Raw genomic sequence first — 14518 nt, 5'->3', positions numbered from 1 at the left:
GGCGGCGGAGGGCTGGGCACCAATCGCCGTGGGCCCGCCCTCCGCCCTGCCCGCCCCGCTGCCGCTCCGCGCGGACCCAACCTCCCACCGCGGCTTCCAGCCTCTCTCGCAGCTCCGCGGGGGGGTTGCTGGGGGCCGCCGCCGGGGACCTGCGCTCCGGCGCCGGCCTGGTCGGGGCCATTCGGCCGGCCGCTCGCTGCGGGCAAGACGAGGACCGAAAGGATGGAATGTCTGTTGGGCCTCGGGCTCGTGATGTTTCCAGGGGGGTCTGGATGACCGGCTCGACCTCCAGCCCTGCGCTCCCGGCCGTGCTCCCAGTCCCTTGCCACGCAGGGCCTTCTGTGGGACGCCCACCCAGATACATCCCAAACACAGCTGCGGGACCCCTCGAACTCTGCTACGCTTCTGTACCCACCCCTAGAAGTCATCACGGCAGCTGGAAAGCACTGCCGACCTCCTCGTGGCTGTGGGCAGACCCTTAAATGACCGCGACACACCCCGTGTAATTTGTCTGTGGCGCCCCCCACAAGCCATAATTAAAACTCGGAACTCAAAATGGACGGTCCAGGACAATCTCGTATGAGAAGAGGAAGGGACCTGGACGTCATTTTGCCTCCACCGTTTTTGTTACATAATGGAAACCAGACAGAGAGGGAAGGCCACTTGCCCAGGGTTACTCCACTGGTGAGAGGCAGCCCAGCCCCGTGTGCCACTTCCCTTCTCAGTGCACAGTCCAAGACAGATGCTGGGACAAAGGACTGCACCACGTTTCCTTAGACCATAGTGGTCAGGGGCGCCTGGGTGGTGCAGTCCGGTAAGGCACCGACTCTTGATTTTGGCTGAGGTCATGATCTCTGGGTGGTGAGATAGAGCCTGGGCGCTCAGCAGCGAGTCCGCTTGAAATATCTCCCTCTGCCAGGAGCTAGCTCTCCTCTAAAATAAATAAATAAATCTAAGAGAGAAAGAGAGGGAAAGAAAGCATTGTGCCCAGTCAAGATCCCAGCTGGAAACAAATGGCACGCTCCAAATTTGAAAATCTGAGGTACATTTTTTTTTAAGATTTTATTTATTTATCGGAGAGAGAGTGGGAGAGAGCGAGCACAGGCAGACAGAATGGCTGGCAGAGGCAGAGGGAGAAGCAGGCTCCCCACTGAGCAAGGAGCCGGATGCGGGACTCGATCCCAGGACGCTGGGATCATGACCTGAGCCGAAGGCAGCTGCCCAACCAACTGAGCCACCCAGGCATCCCTGAGGTACATTTATTAAAGGAATTATTTAAACATTGACTGGTGAACCACAAGGATGGAGAAGTAACCTGGAGTCAGTGCACCACTGTCAAACCTAGACTGGTTCCCAAAACCCAAAGAGAGGAAGAAGGAAGAGGCTACCTTCCTGAGCTGTGGTCATCAGTGACCCCACTGGGCGGGTGCCGAGGTGGTAAGCATCCAGACCTCCCACCTCCTGCCAGAGTGGTCCATGGGCTGAACACATCAGGAAGCCAGAGACCTAGGGAGTCCCTTTAAGGAAGTCTTGGCAGCTTACTCTCCAGGAACACAGACCCGGTGGGAAAGGCTGGAGAGTAGGTGGGATAGAGAGACAAATGCAAGACATTGAACACACATAAGCAACTAAGATTCGTCTTAGCTGAGTAGACAGTAAAGTCAAAGCAGCAAGGTCAAGGGTCGAAAATTGAGTGGGCCCAGAGGCAGAGCTGAAACAGCAGAGCCCCTCTCTGCAGATGTCCAGAGCAAGACACCAAAAGGGATTCAGTCCCCCTTGGTTCCCCCACCCCAAACCAAGGTCACTTACTCCAGCTGTTACGGCCACTCGCTCTCTGGAGCTCCCTGAGAGCAGGTGAGAGCAGGACTTTGCCTTTTACTTCTTTGATGTCTCTCCACAACCCTGAACACAGTGTGATTTTTTGGAAGTTAGGTCATTCTACCCAGCAGGTCAGAGAGGGATTGTTTCTCTACGCTCCTGTTCTACAAACCTGGGCAGGTATACCATGCCAAACCCACTTTTGGATCTCTTACAGAGCCCAGGAATCCTCTCCTAAGCCGTGGCAAGTAGGGGCAGGTGTTTCTGAGTTCAGGAAGGGGCACATGACACCCAAGATCTGAGTGTAACATCAAAGTATGTTGCATTGCCTTTGGTCTCACAGACAAGATGCTCCTTAACAAAAAAGTTTCCATATGTAAGAAACTTCTAAGAATGTCTGGGTTTTATCTCTTCTCTCTTATCAGAAAAATGCAGTAGGTACAAAGAACATGATAATATTTTATGGTTTCTCTACTACCAGGTAATTTTGCAGCATAATATGACCTTGGAGCACTGGACTGGAAAGCGGCTTGTTTTCAACCAAGAAAGAGCTGTTCTATTTGTAAGTTTTTTACTTATACAATCTAGAAATGTTTAAATAGAACATACTTTCCAAAGATTTTTGAGCTTCTACAGCTATTCACAGATTCAAGTAATTAACTATTCAGGAGCCATAAATCTGGGAAATATGAAGACTGACTCAGTAGGGACACCTCAGTGACTCAGTAGTGTTAGGTGCATGCCTTTGGCTCATGCCATGATCCTGGGGTCCTGGGATCGAGCCTCATGTGGGTCTTCCTGCTCAGCTGAGAGCCTGCTTCTCCCTCTCCCTCTGCCTCTCTCCCCTACTCATGCTCTCTTTCTCTCTCTCTCAAATAAATAAATAAAATCTTTATTTAAAAAAAAAAAGACTGATCTTACAACAGATACCCAACACCTAAATTAATTTCATTAGTTCACTCAACAAAGTCCTTTGTGTGCCTACATTTTTGGTTCTGCATTGAGTTTCGAATCAGGCAAGAGCACATGCATCACTTTAGTGAGAAAAGAGAAGTTCAGGAAGTGCTCTTTCAACAGGAGTGAACTGAAACTAATTACCTTAACCATCTAAAAAAGCTAAAATTATACAAAAAGAGGAAAACGTCTTTATTTTCTCCTATAGGCAACTCTCAATTATTCAGTGACCAGAAAAACGATTTATGGATTCTACAGGCCCCTGACTCTTCACTGCTCCCTTCATTGTCCAACTTGTTATGATTTGTTATTAGTACAGCTTACATATACTTGACCTTGACCTTGGGTTGATTAAAAAGGAAAAATCCAAGCTGACAGCCAAAGAGAAACCTCATGAAGAGACTCAGGAACTAAGTATTTGGTGATTTTTACCCAGCAGGAGAAATTTTCCTTCCCCCAGGTTCCATTCACCCTAAAAAGATATCTTCACACAAAAAACCTCGACAACGTACATGACTTCTCTCTCCTGCTGCTACTGCCCTGAGCCAGGGCAGACCTTTGCATCTGGAGGAGAGTAAACTTCTTTAAGACCAGAAGGGATCTGGCAGGAGCGAGGTAAGCAAAGTAGTAAGGGGAACCGCAGAGGAATAGCGGGGAGAAGTTCTGAGCTTAGTTCTGAACTGGGAACAATAGGCAGAGATGCAGAAATTTTGCAGTTGAAGTACTGATTCTGATAGGAGAGTCCACCTGCCAGAAATACTTACTTTCCCTCCCCAGCCGCCGAACTCCACTTAAGAAACCTAGCTGCGGGGCGCCTAGATGGCTCAGTTGATTATGTGACTGCCTTCAGCTCAGGTCATGATCCCAGAGTCCCAGAATCGAGTCCCGCATCCGGCTTCCAGCTCCGTGGGGAGTCTGCTTCTCCCTCTGACCTTCTCCCCTCTCATGCTCTCTCTCACTCTCTCTCTCTCAAATAAATAAGATCAGAAAGAAAGAGAGAGAGAGAGAGAGAAAGAAAGAAAGAAAGAAAGAAAGAAAGAAAGAAAGAAAGAAAGAAATCAATCTAGCTTTATGGGGCACCAGGATGGCCCAGACAGTTGGACATCTAACTAGTGGTTTCCGCTCAGGTCATGACCTTGGGGTTGTGGGATCAAGACTTGCACATGGCTGCACACTCAGTGGGGAGTCTGCTTGAGATTCTCTCTCTCTCCCTCTGCCCCTACCCCTGCTTACATGCACACACTCGCTCTCTAAAATTAATTAAATACATTTTAAAAAAAGAAAAGAATCCTAGCTGCAGCTCCTGTCCTTCTCATGACACATTCCCTGGTGATGAAGGCCACAGGGCCACCCACCTGCCATCCTTGTTTCACCGCCATATACCTCTAGCTCTATCTATATCATATCATCCCACCGACACTCTGAAGTTCCTGAAGTTTGAGCCTGTTTTGCAGGATCTTTACAACCTCGCAGAACGCATCTTCATGGTGCTTAGTAGGAATGATTGTTCGACACTGCATTCCTGGGGGCAGAGCCAGTGGCTATTAGGGGAGTATAATCCTGGGATTCTAAAAGCCCAGGCTGCCCAAAGCCCTCCCCACTCTTATGCTGGTAAGCTGTTACTAGATTTAAGCCCTAGAAGCTGGGGTTGAAGAAAAGAGGTCACTTGGAAGCATTATTGTCCATTAACACCTTGTCACTTATCTAAGTGCCGAAGGAATATCACTGGGTGTGGTAAGTTTATAAACTTGAGTGCTGGAGCGAAAGAGGTGGACCAGTCCTTAGCATGGGTCATGAGATCTCCATATCTCATGGAGACACAACTGGGTCCAGAAGGGGAGACTCTGAGAGGTGCTTGGGCACTGGTCACAACAGCTGGAGGACACCTGTGTGCCTGGAAGGCTAAGTAGAGAGAGAATGGGAAATACCAGAAAGATGATGGAGGTCAACCAGGCCAGTTCAGCTCATCTATCCAGAGGTGAAGCCTATTTCCATCAGCTCGACAGCAAGTGTTTTAAGAGAGACTCAGCTCCTGAAGCTGAAAAGTCAGCTAATTCTCGATATGGAAACATAATAAATATGGTATTTTGGACATGTGCATTAGAGATGTAAGTACATGGTAGATTTTAGAGCTGAGGAGCTTTAGAAACCTAATCTAATACTTTTATTTCTTTTTAATTTTTTATTTATTCATTTGACAGAGATCACGAGTAGGCAGAGAAGCAGGCAGAGAGAGGAGGAAGCAGGCTCCCCGCTGAGCAGAGAGCCCAATGTGAGGCTCGATCCCAGGACCCTGGGATCATGACCCGAGCCGAAGGCAGAGGCTTTAACCCTCTGAGCCACCCAGGCACCCTAATCTAATACTTTTAAAGAGAAATCCAAGACTCCAAGGTAAAGGGTGGTACCACCCAGTGTTATAAGAAATAAGTAATGGAAGACCAAAGGAATCAGGTATTCTGCCCAACAAATTCCTTGCTTGAGACCATCAGAAGAAGGAATTTCAGGAGCACCTGGGTAGCTTAGTTGATGGAGTGTCTGACACTTGATTTCAGTTCTGGTCATGATCTCAGGGTGGTGATCGCAGGGTCCTGAGATCCAACCCCATGTCAGACTCTCTGCTCAGCAAGGAGTCTGCTTGAGATCTCTCCCCCTCTCCCTCTGCCCCTCCCTGCTCTCGGAAATACATACATACTACATACATATATATATACATACATACATCTTTAAAAAAAAAAAAAAGAAGGAATTTCAACTGAGTACAAAAAAGTTAAAGCAAAAATTTTTATAAACATTTTTCAAAAGATTTTATTTATGAAACAAAACAAAACAAAACAGTGCCTCCTGGGTGGGTCAGTGGGTTAAAGCCTCTGCCTTCAGCTCAGGTCATGATCCCAGGATTCTGGGATGGAGCCCAGGCATCGGGCTCTCTGCTCCGCGGGAAGCCTGCTTCCTCCTCTCTTTCTCTTCCTGCCTTTCTGCCTACTTGTGATCTCTGCCTGTCAAATGAATAAACAAAATCTTTAAAAAAAAAAAAAAAGATTTTATTTATCTAGAGATAAAGAGAGAGCACAAGAAGGGGGAGGGTCAGCGGGAGAGGGAGAAGCAGACTTCCCCACCCTGAGCAGGGAGCCCCGTCCTGGAACTCTTTGATCATGACCTAAGCCAAAGGCCGATGCTTCATCGACTGAGCCACCCAGGTGCCCTACAAAAATTTAAGTAGGGAGTTTGCAGCCATTTGCATTGCTCATTAATTTAGAAAATAAGAGAAACCTCAAGTAATAGTTAAATATTTACATCCTTATCTATGAAGGCACTAAGAAACTCAGTGTATTTTGCAATGATTTTTTTTTTTTTATTGATTCCAGGAAGGCCAACTCTGAGTGCCAAAACTTGGATAACTTTTACTGGAAGCCGGACACTCCAGAAGTCCACCCTGACTCCACTTCTTTGCTGGGGAGCCTGAGACCCCACAGCTCACTTACCCACCTCGTAAAAGGGGGTTGTCCTGAGGATCACAGACAAATGTGACGCTCTAAAACACCCAGCTGCCTCGAAGCTACCCAGCAGTTCAACCCGTGACAGCATTATTATTTTTATTTACATTATTATTTTTATTTACAAACATTATTATTTTTATCTAGAGCAAAAGCTCTTTTGTAAGTCCTCATGATCACTCTCTGGCCTTGACTCTCCCATCCTCTACAGGTTCCTGCTGAAACCTAAGTAACTCGGTATTGTACTTTGAAAGCTAGAGAAGTTAAACAGGGAGCAGCGCAAGTGGGACCTGCTAGAGTAAATCTTGTTTAGAAAAGGCAACTTCTGTAACAGTCAGTGAAAGGGCTGCCTGGGTGGCACAGACACTGTTCCCACTCCGGCCCTACCCATGACCACCCTAGAGTTTTCTCATGGGCTCCTTGGAGTTTGGGAAGCACAGTCAGGCGAGATTGGCCTTCTTCTGGACCATAAACAAGCTCTGCTCACACTTTCCCATGTGTTTAATTTTCTAAAGGAAGCTTATGATAAACCCAGGGAGGGAGCCCAGTGCCCCACTGGGCAGGTTATTGAAAGACAGTCCCAGTTTTCTTGTTAATTTCCAAATGTGATATTTGAAGGAACTTTGGAAACCTTCCAATTGTGTGAAATATCTAGCTGTTTGTTTGTTTTAAATAAGTCTGTAGAACTACTTTTCTCTCTGACACTTTCTCCCCCAAACAACTTTTTTGTTTTGTAAATAGTTAATGCCTTTGCCTCATTTACGAATGAAAAGTACATCCCACGCAGGCTTCCTCCTCTGCCCCAAAGCAATGCAGTCGGTATCCCCCACCTTGGGCAACTCTTTAATATTAGCTTCTTGTTAATCGTCCTAGGGATACTTCGTACAAATAGAAGGAAATAGAAATGCATGCCATTATTTCGTCCACTTTCTAACACCTGAGAAAGGAGGTTACATTTACTCTTTGTACCTTGCCACTTAATATGACCTGGAGTTCCCTGCAGATCTACACGGAGAGATGGCCCGCATTCATAGAGTAGCATTCATAGCCCCATTGCTAGACACTTGGATTATTTCCAATCTTTTGTTATTGCAAACAGTGTCACAAGGGATAACCTCCTCTCTGAAATTTCATAAAGATGTTTCTGTAGGATAAAGTCCTAGAAGTGGGATTGCCGGGTCAAAGGACTGGCTCACATCTCCAGTGGGAAGGCTAAGGCTCTAAATCCTGGTCTCAGAGGAGAGAGAATAAAGCAGGCTTCTCCCTGTGTCCCTGGCCTGGTGCTGATCTGCAGGGGGGAGTACAGAAACTGAAAGCAGTTGGAAAACTTAGAGCAATCTCCCACTGCAACATCCACCTGCATTTTTCTAAAGAGTTAGTTTTATTGACCTTATCCACCTATGATGACTGGAGAGAAAAAAAATTACTTCCATTGCGAGGCAAAGTCATGAACAACCTCTTTTTTAACGTGATGTTGACTCAGATTTGTTACCCAACTTCTGAAAAGTGTATGGAGAAACCATCCCCACACACCAAAGAACACAACAAAATTAGACAAACCAAAAAGTGCAAAGATATTTCAATCCTTTAATAGCAATTGAGTGAGTGCCGGCATATTCCAGGGTGAGAGGCAGACAATGACAGAACATAAAATGTAGTAGGGGCTAAGTCATATGGTGATCGGTCCCCTGCAGAAGGAGCTGGCCACCCAGTCAGAGAAGAGGAAGGTCTTAGGTATCATTCTTCTCTGCCAGGACACCAATCTTTATTTTATTTTTTAAAATATTTTATTTATTTATTCATTCATTCATCCATTCATTCATTTCAGAGAGAGCAAGCACAAGCCGGGAGGAGGGAGAGGGAAAGCAGACTCCATGCTGAACCCAGAGCTTGATGCAGGCATTGATCTCGTGACCCCAAAGTCACGACCTGAGCTGAATTTGGGAGTCGGATGCTCAACTGACAGAACCACCCAGGCACCCCTAGGACACCAATCTTTCAAAAAAGTAAGAAGGGAGCCTAAGATGAAGTAGAGATGTGCAGGAAGAAAATGTTAGAAATTCACATTTATATTTTATAATCTTGTCCTTTCCAATGTATATTTGTATTTTGCACGTAAATAATCTAACGTATACATGCACAATTTGAGCAAATACATGTAGTGGGGATGCAGATTCATTATGTTTTATTCGAAAGATCAGAGATCAGAAAAGCTGGAAGACCACTCACGGCTCTGTGGCAGGACTGGAGGGGAGGGATCCAGTGTGTCTTGCTCACCATCATATTCCCAGGGACACAGGGCCTGACCCACAGCGAGCAAAGGAGGATTATGTGGGATCTGATGCAGCTTTGAAAGTAAGTCCTTGCTTCAAGGGCCCAGTTGCTTCCATGGCTGGAGAGCTATGGTTGCTAAGTAGTTAAGCATCCAAAGAGAAAGATCAGACAAAACACCCTATACCTGTCCTGCCCCGAAGTTGTCATTCAAATAGAGTATTTTTGCCTTCTGGAGTTGCAAGAAAAATTAGAAATCAGCTGGCAGATCCAATTACATGGGTTTATACTCCATAAACCTTGCTGCTGGGAAGAAATCCATTTCTCTAGGACATTGGAAGTAGTTCTACTTAAAATTATTTTGGGGGGTGCCGTGGCTCAGTGGGTTAATCAGCGGTCTCTGGTGTCCTGCCATCCAGCCCCTTGTCATCAGGCTCCCTGCCCAGCAGGGAGTCTGCTTGTCCCTCTCCCTCTGCCCTTCCCCCCATCCTGCTCTCTCTCTTGCTTTCTCTCTCTCCAATACATAAATAAAATCTTTTAAAAAATGATTTTGGAAAACCATGATGGAGCTAGCAAGTCGGTAAGGGGAAAAAAGCAATTATGACTCATTTCAGAAAAAACGAGTAACTCCGATTCTTTGATATCCTGTTAATACCATCACCTTCTGTGTTGATTATGTTCTGCCACACCCTGGGAGGGATAAATGCCTGGTGAGACCTTCGTAAACCATAAACCAGATCCGTAGAAAACAAGCCTGGCAAAGAAGGCATGAGTGGCTTATTTACTTCCAGCCCACATTCCAAATGACATCAGTGTTCCTTCATACAAAAACAGCTGACAAGAAGGCCGTGGCATTTTCTACACTCTGCTGCACTGAGTGCACAGCTGTCTGTGACTTTCACTACCCCCAGGCCTCCCCTCCGGTGCCCAGCCAGAATCTTTCTGTTGCCTTCCAGATGCTAGAGTAGCACCTGGCACACAGCTGGTGCCCAGTAAGTATTTGTGCAAAGGACGGGAGGGAGTCTTTGGACTATATGCTTATTTTATTTTATTTTTTAAAGATTTTATTTATTTATTTGACAGACAGAGGTCACAAGTAGGCAGAGAGGCAGGCAGAGATAGAGGGGGAAGCAGGCTCCCTGCTGAGCAGAGAGCCCCGATGCTGATCCCAGGACCTTGGGATCATGACCTGAGTCGAAGGCAGAGTCTTTAACCCACTGAGCCACCAAGGCCCCCCTATATGCTTATTTTAATGTACAAAAACAAAGTGGGTAGGGGGATGTGTCTTTTGAATAAAGAATTATTAAAATTCAGCAAAAAAGGCAACCCAATTAAGAAGTGAGCAGAAGGTTTGAATGCATATTTCTCCAAAGATATAGGAATGACCAACATGTACATGAGAAGATGTTCAGTATCACTACATGATTAGGGAAATACAAATCAAAATCACAATGAGATGCACTTTACACCCACTAGATTGGTTTTAATTTTAAAACAATAATAAAAAGGGTTGGTCAGGATGAGAAATCAGAACCCTCAGACATTGCTGGTGGGAAATGTACAATGGTCTAGCAGTCTAGCAGCTGTGCAAAATACTCTGGGATTCCTTAACAGCTTAAACACAGAATGACCACATGAGCCAGCAATTTCACCGCTAGTCACACATCATAAAGAACTGGGATGCCTGGGAGGCTCAGTCCAGTAAGAAGCTGCCTTTGGCTCAGATCATGAGCCTGGAGTCCTGGGGAGGAGCCCTGAACTGGGCTCTCTGCTGAGTGGGAGTCTGCTTCTCCCTCTGCCTCCATACCCCCCACTCATGCTCTCTCTGTCTCTCTTTCAAATAAATAAAATCTTAAAAAAGGAAAGAGAGAGAGAAAGAGAAGAAGGAAGGAAAAGAAAAGAAAAGAAAAGAAAAGAAGGAAAAAAAGAGGGGCACCTGCCTTCAGCTCAGGCCATGATCCCGAGGGTCCTGGGATGGAGCCCCATATCAGGATCCCTCCTCAGCGAGAATCCTGCTTCTCCCTCTCCCACTCCTCCTGCTTGTGTTCCCTCTTTGGCTGCATCTCTCTCTGTCAAATAAAATCTTAAAAAAAAAAAAAAAAAAAAAAAAAAGATTCCATCAGAATCTTGCTTAGAGGTATGTGGGGATTTTTTAGGCTCCAAGAGGAGTTGATCTGTTTCCTTCTTCTGCAGAGATATTCATAGGAACTGAGTATTCTGAATCTCTAGAATTTAGAGTGACTTAGCCAGCCACAATGGTGATGTACCAGAAAGAACCCCCTGTGCAAAACTAGAACCCCTCCAGAAAAAAATGCATTTGTGAAAGAAGAGAATTTTCAGAAACGGGATAAACTAACCTTTTAATGATTATTCTTTTTTTGTTTTTTTAAGATTATCCTTAAACCTTCCTGCACATTTGTGGTAATTTTGGACCTCATGAGTATGTACTCTGAAAGTGCTGTCTAGATCTTCCCCAGACCTGGCCCCTTCTGCCTTAGGATCTGACGGTTATTTAGAAGAAGCAAAGAGAACATTTGGTAAATATATTAACTATACACGAAAGAAAATGGCTCACAAGAAGGGAATCAATTCTGTAAAATAAATAATTTTATAAAATCATCCACTCAGCTCTTTCGTGTGGACTGTCTACTGTTCTCTCCCGCCCTCTGTGTTCTCGGCCAGGTTAAATCTCGCAAAGGATGAGCATTGTGTCATCAGTAGCTACCTGGAAGAGCATTTTTTGTTTTTTGTTTTTTGGGGTTTTTTTTTAATGTAATCCCTCCCCAGGGTGCCTGGCTGGCTCAGTCATTACCTGTATAAGCCAATTTCTCCACTGGCAGGAAGAACTTTACCATTTACTGGGAGCTATATTATATGCCTCTCAGGCTCGGGAAGCTTGGGGAAACTCATGTTAGATTGCAGATCTAGTAAGTGGTGGAGAGGAAATAAAGTGTCGTCCTCTTGTTGGCTCCCCAGACCACCATGGTTGCAGAAAAGTTAGGAATATGCAGGCTGTAATCTACCCTGTGCCTGGGAACTCAATAAATCAATGAATTCCCACCGTCCAAAACAGTTGGCACAGAATGGGGACTCTACACATGTCTGTGGCAGGAGGGAAAAAGGCAGGGGATAGAGGAAGGAGGAGCAATGAATACCCTTTCTTTCTAATCTTGACGCTTACCTTTAACTACAAAATGCCCAAATAGCTGTCAGATCATTAAAATTTAAAAAAAAAAAAATGAAAAGAAAAATAAAGACCTTAACAATTATTTTATTCTTTAAAGATTTTATTCATTTATTTGACAGAGAGAGAGAGCAAGTAAAGGGAGTGGCAGGCAGAGGGAGAAGGAGAAGCAGTCTCCTTGGTGAGCAGGGAGCCCAATGTGAGCCTTGATCCCAGGACCCTGGAATCATGACCAGAGCTGAAGGGAGACACCTAACCGACTGAGCCATGCAGGAGTCTCCCCCCACCCTCCAATTATTTCCTATGATTGGTGGCCTGATGTACAATTTAAATCATCCTGATTACACTAGGAGGGATCTGATATCACTTTGTCTCATGTTGGTGATGTGAATGTGATTACTTGGTCAAGGTGATATCCTCCAGATTTTACCATTGCAGGGAAACCTATTTCCATTTGTAATTAATAAAGTAATTTATGGGGTGACATTTGAGACTCTGTGCATATTCCCAGTTAAAAAACTTTTTTTAATCATCCTAGAGTTATGAGGCCCAGCTTTTAGGCTCTGTTGTTCTCTTACCCTCTGTGTGAGCTTGGGTAAGTCACATAACCTCACTGAGCCTGTTTCTTACATAACCAGGACAACCTTGCAAAAGTTACCTCCCCTCTAAGACTAAGTTTATTTCACCAGTGGGCAGATTTGACTAGGCACTTCACCAAAACAGATCTCCAATGGCCAAAAGGCATATGGAGAGATAGTCAACATCATTACCCATCAGGAAATGAAATCTGAAACCAGAGCGGACTGACCACATACCTCCCAGAATCCTCGAATGACAATGGTGGTCATTCCTATGTAGAACACTCCTTCAGTGCAAGTGAGAATGTAAACTGTTACAACCACACTGGAAAACTACTTGGCTCTGTCTACTAAAGCTAGGTCTGTGGGCACCCAGGAGTCCCCCTGCTGGATATATTACCAATGAGAGCAGGAAGATATAGTTACCAAAAGAAGTGGTCATTTCTAGCTTCAGGTGCAATAACAATACCTTCATTGTGCCAGGCCCCAAGCTCCGTGTTTTCTGCAGAGATGCTCTATAGTCATCTGAGCTAGGCTCTGTGGTGAGGGAAGTGAGGCCCAAAGACATAGGGAACTTGCAAATTCACGTGTGGACAGAGGGGTGCAAGTGACTTGGAACCTGTAGTCCTTGAAAACCCTCAGGCCAGGGGCGCCTGGCTGGCTCAGTGGGTTAAAGCCTCTGTCTTTGGCTTGGGTCATGATTCTGGGGTCCTGGATTTGAGCACCACATCGGGCTCTTTGCTCAGCAAAGAGCTGTTTGTCAAATTAAAAAAAAAAAAAAAAAATCTTAAAAAAAAAAAAAAGAAAACCCTCAGGCCAAGGCCAAGAGAACCAGGGAGGGTTAGGTGTGGCTGACCCGGAAGAGCAGCCCTTCTTCCAAAGCTTTCTCTCCCTTTGTCTCCACAGCTGGGCTCCTCTGGAATTTGCCTCCAGATCACAGCTGGGGGCACTTCCTATCCCACTTCGTTAACTCTTAGATGCTTCCATTCAACTGATTTTAAGGCGGAATTATGTTTTTAAAAGTATACTTATTAGTGTTTATTGAAGAATGTCTTTCAGCCTACTCATAATGTTTAAAACTAGCTAAGTAAGTCTTATCGGTTATTTCTAAAAAGACCAATACACTATATTGATTTGTGCCCATAAAATGGAAGCGGATTTCTCAATGTATGGTAGGCTCTCCACTCACTCCCTTAAACACATGTGGCTCCTTGGCTACATGGTTCCAAGTGGGATCTACAATGGTCTTTTTTTTTTTTTTTTTTTTTTTAGATTTTTAAAAAAAGACTTTATTTATTTGACAGAGAGAGATCGCAAGTAGGCAGAAAGGCAGGCAGAGAGAGAGGAGGAAGCAGGCTCCCTGCTGAGCAGAGAGCCAGATGCGGGACTTGATCCCAGGACCCTGAGATCATGACCTGAGCCGAAGGCAGCGGCTTAACCCACTGAGCCACCCAGGCACCCTTTTATTTAGATTTTATTTATTTTTGAGAGAGAGAGAGAAAGAACTGGAGTAGGAGTGAGGAGGAGGGGCAGAGGGAGAAGCAGACTCCCCACTGAGCAGGGAGTCTAATGAGGGCATCAATCCCATGATCCTGGGATCATGACCTGGGCCAAGGGCAGACGCTTTAACTGACCGAGCTACCCAGGCATCCCTGCAATGGTCATTTTCAACATCGGAAATCTACGACCAATGGACAGCCTAAACCTAAAAAGTTATTTACTAGGTTCTTTACAGGGTATTAAGAATTTATAACGTAAGTCTGGGAAGTTAATGTCCTAAAAATCTGGTACTTAGGTGTTGATCTAATTTGTAGCCACTAACAAAATTCTCTAAGGTACTTCACTTTTGCTATGAAAATGGCCCCGTGTGTTTGTATATACAGCCTGCTAGCACAGCCACTATGTGTATATCCAGCGTGGGTTTGGAAAACTGTCTAGCATGGCATGAGAAAGTCCTGTCAGGGTAGAAATACCCTTTATTTGTGGAGATTAGCTGATGGGGAGAGGGAGACGGGTCTATACAAACTCGGACAATTATAAAATTAGTTAAAAACTGCTAACAGAGAACAAGAAATAGTTAAATGAGAAATCATTACAAAAAGGATTTATTAGACAAACACATCAATCGATTGAGTCTAAGGGTTTAGCCCAAAAGCCACTGGGTCTTTCAAAGCCGCAGAAGTTCAAAGTCACACCCTCGGAGCATTACTCTGCTACAA

General features: G+C 45.2%; 1 long non-coding RNA gene across 2 annotated transcripts; it reads left to right on the top strand.

Moving 5' to 3' along the window:
* Window positions 1-57: 57 nt before the first annotated feature.
* LOC131830576 (uncharacterized) lies at window positions 58-7360 on the top strand. 2 transcript variants are annotated; one of them, XR_009353226.1, is made up of 3 exons: window positions 58-684; window positions 2300-2380; window positions 6138-7360. It is a non-coding gene; the product is annotated as an uncharacterized LOC131830576 (long non-coding RNA). The 2 variants fall into 2 exon arrangements; XR_009353225.1 differs by having other exon boundaries at window positions 58-1042.
* The last annotated feature ends 7158 nt before the right edge of the window (window positions 7361-14518 follow it).

Source organism: Mustela lutreola, chromosome 4, assembly GCF_030435805.1.
Source record: "Mustela lutreola isolate mMusLut2 chromosome 4, mMusLut2.pri, whole genome shotgun sequence".
In the NCBI taxonomy this organism is placed as follows: Eukaryota; Metazoa; Chordata; class Mammalia; order Carnivora; family Mustelidae; genus Mustela; species Mustela lutreola.
This window is presented reverse-complemented; position numbering and strand designations above follow the sequence as displayed.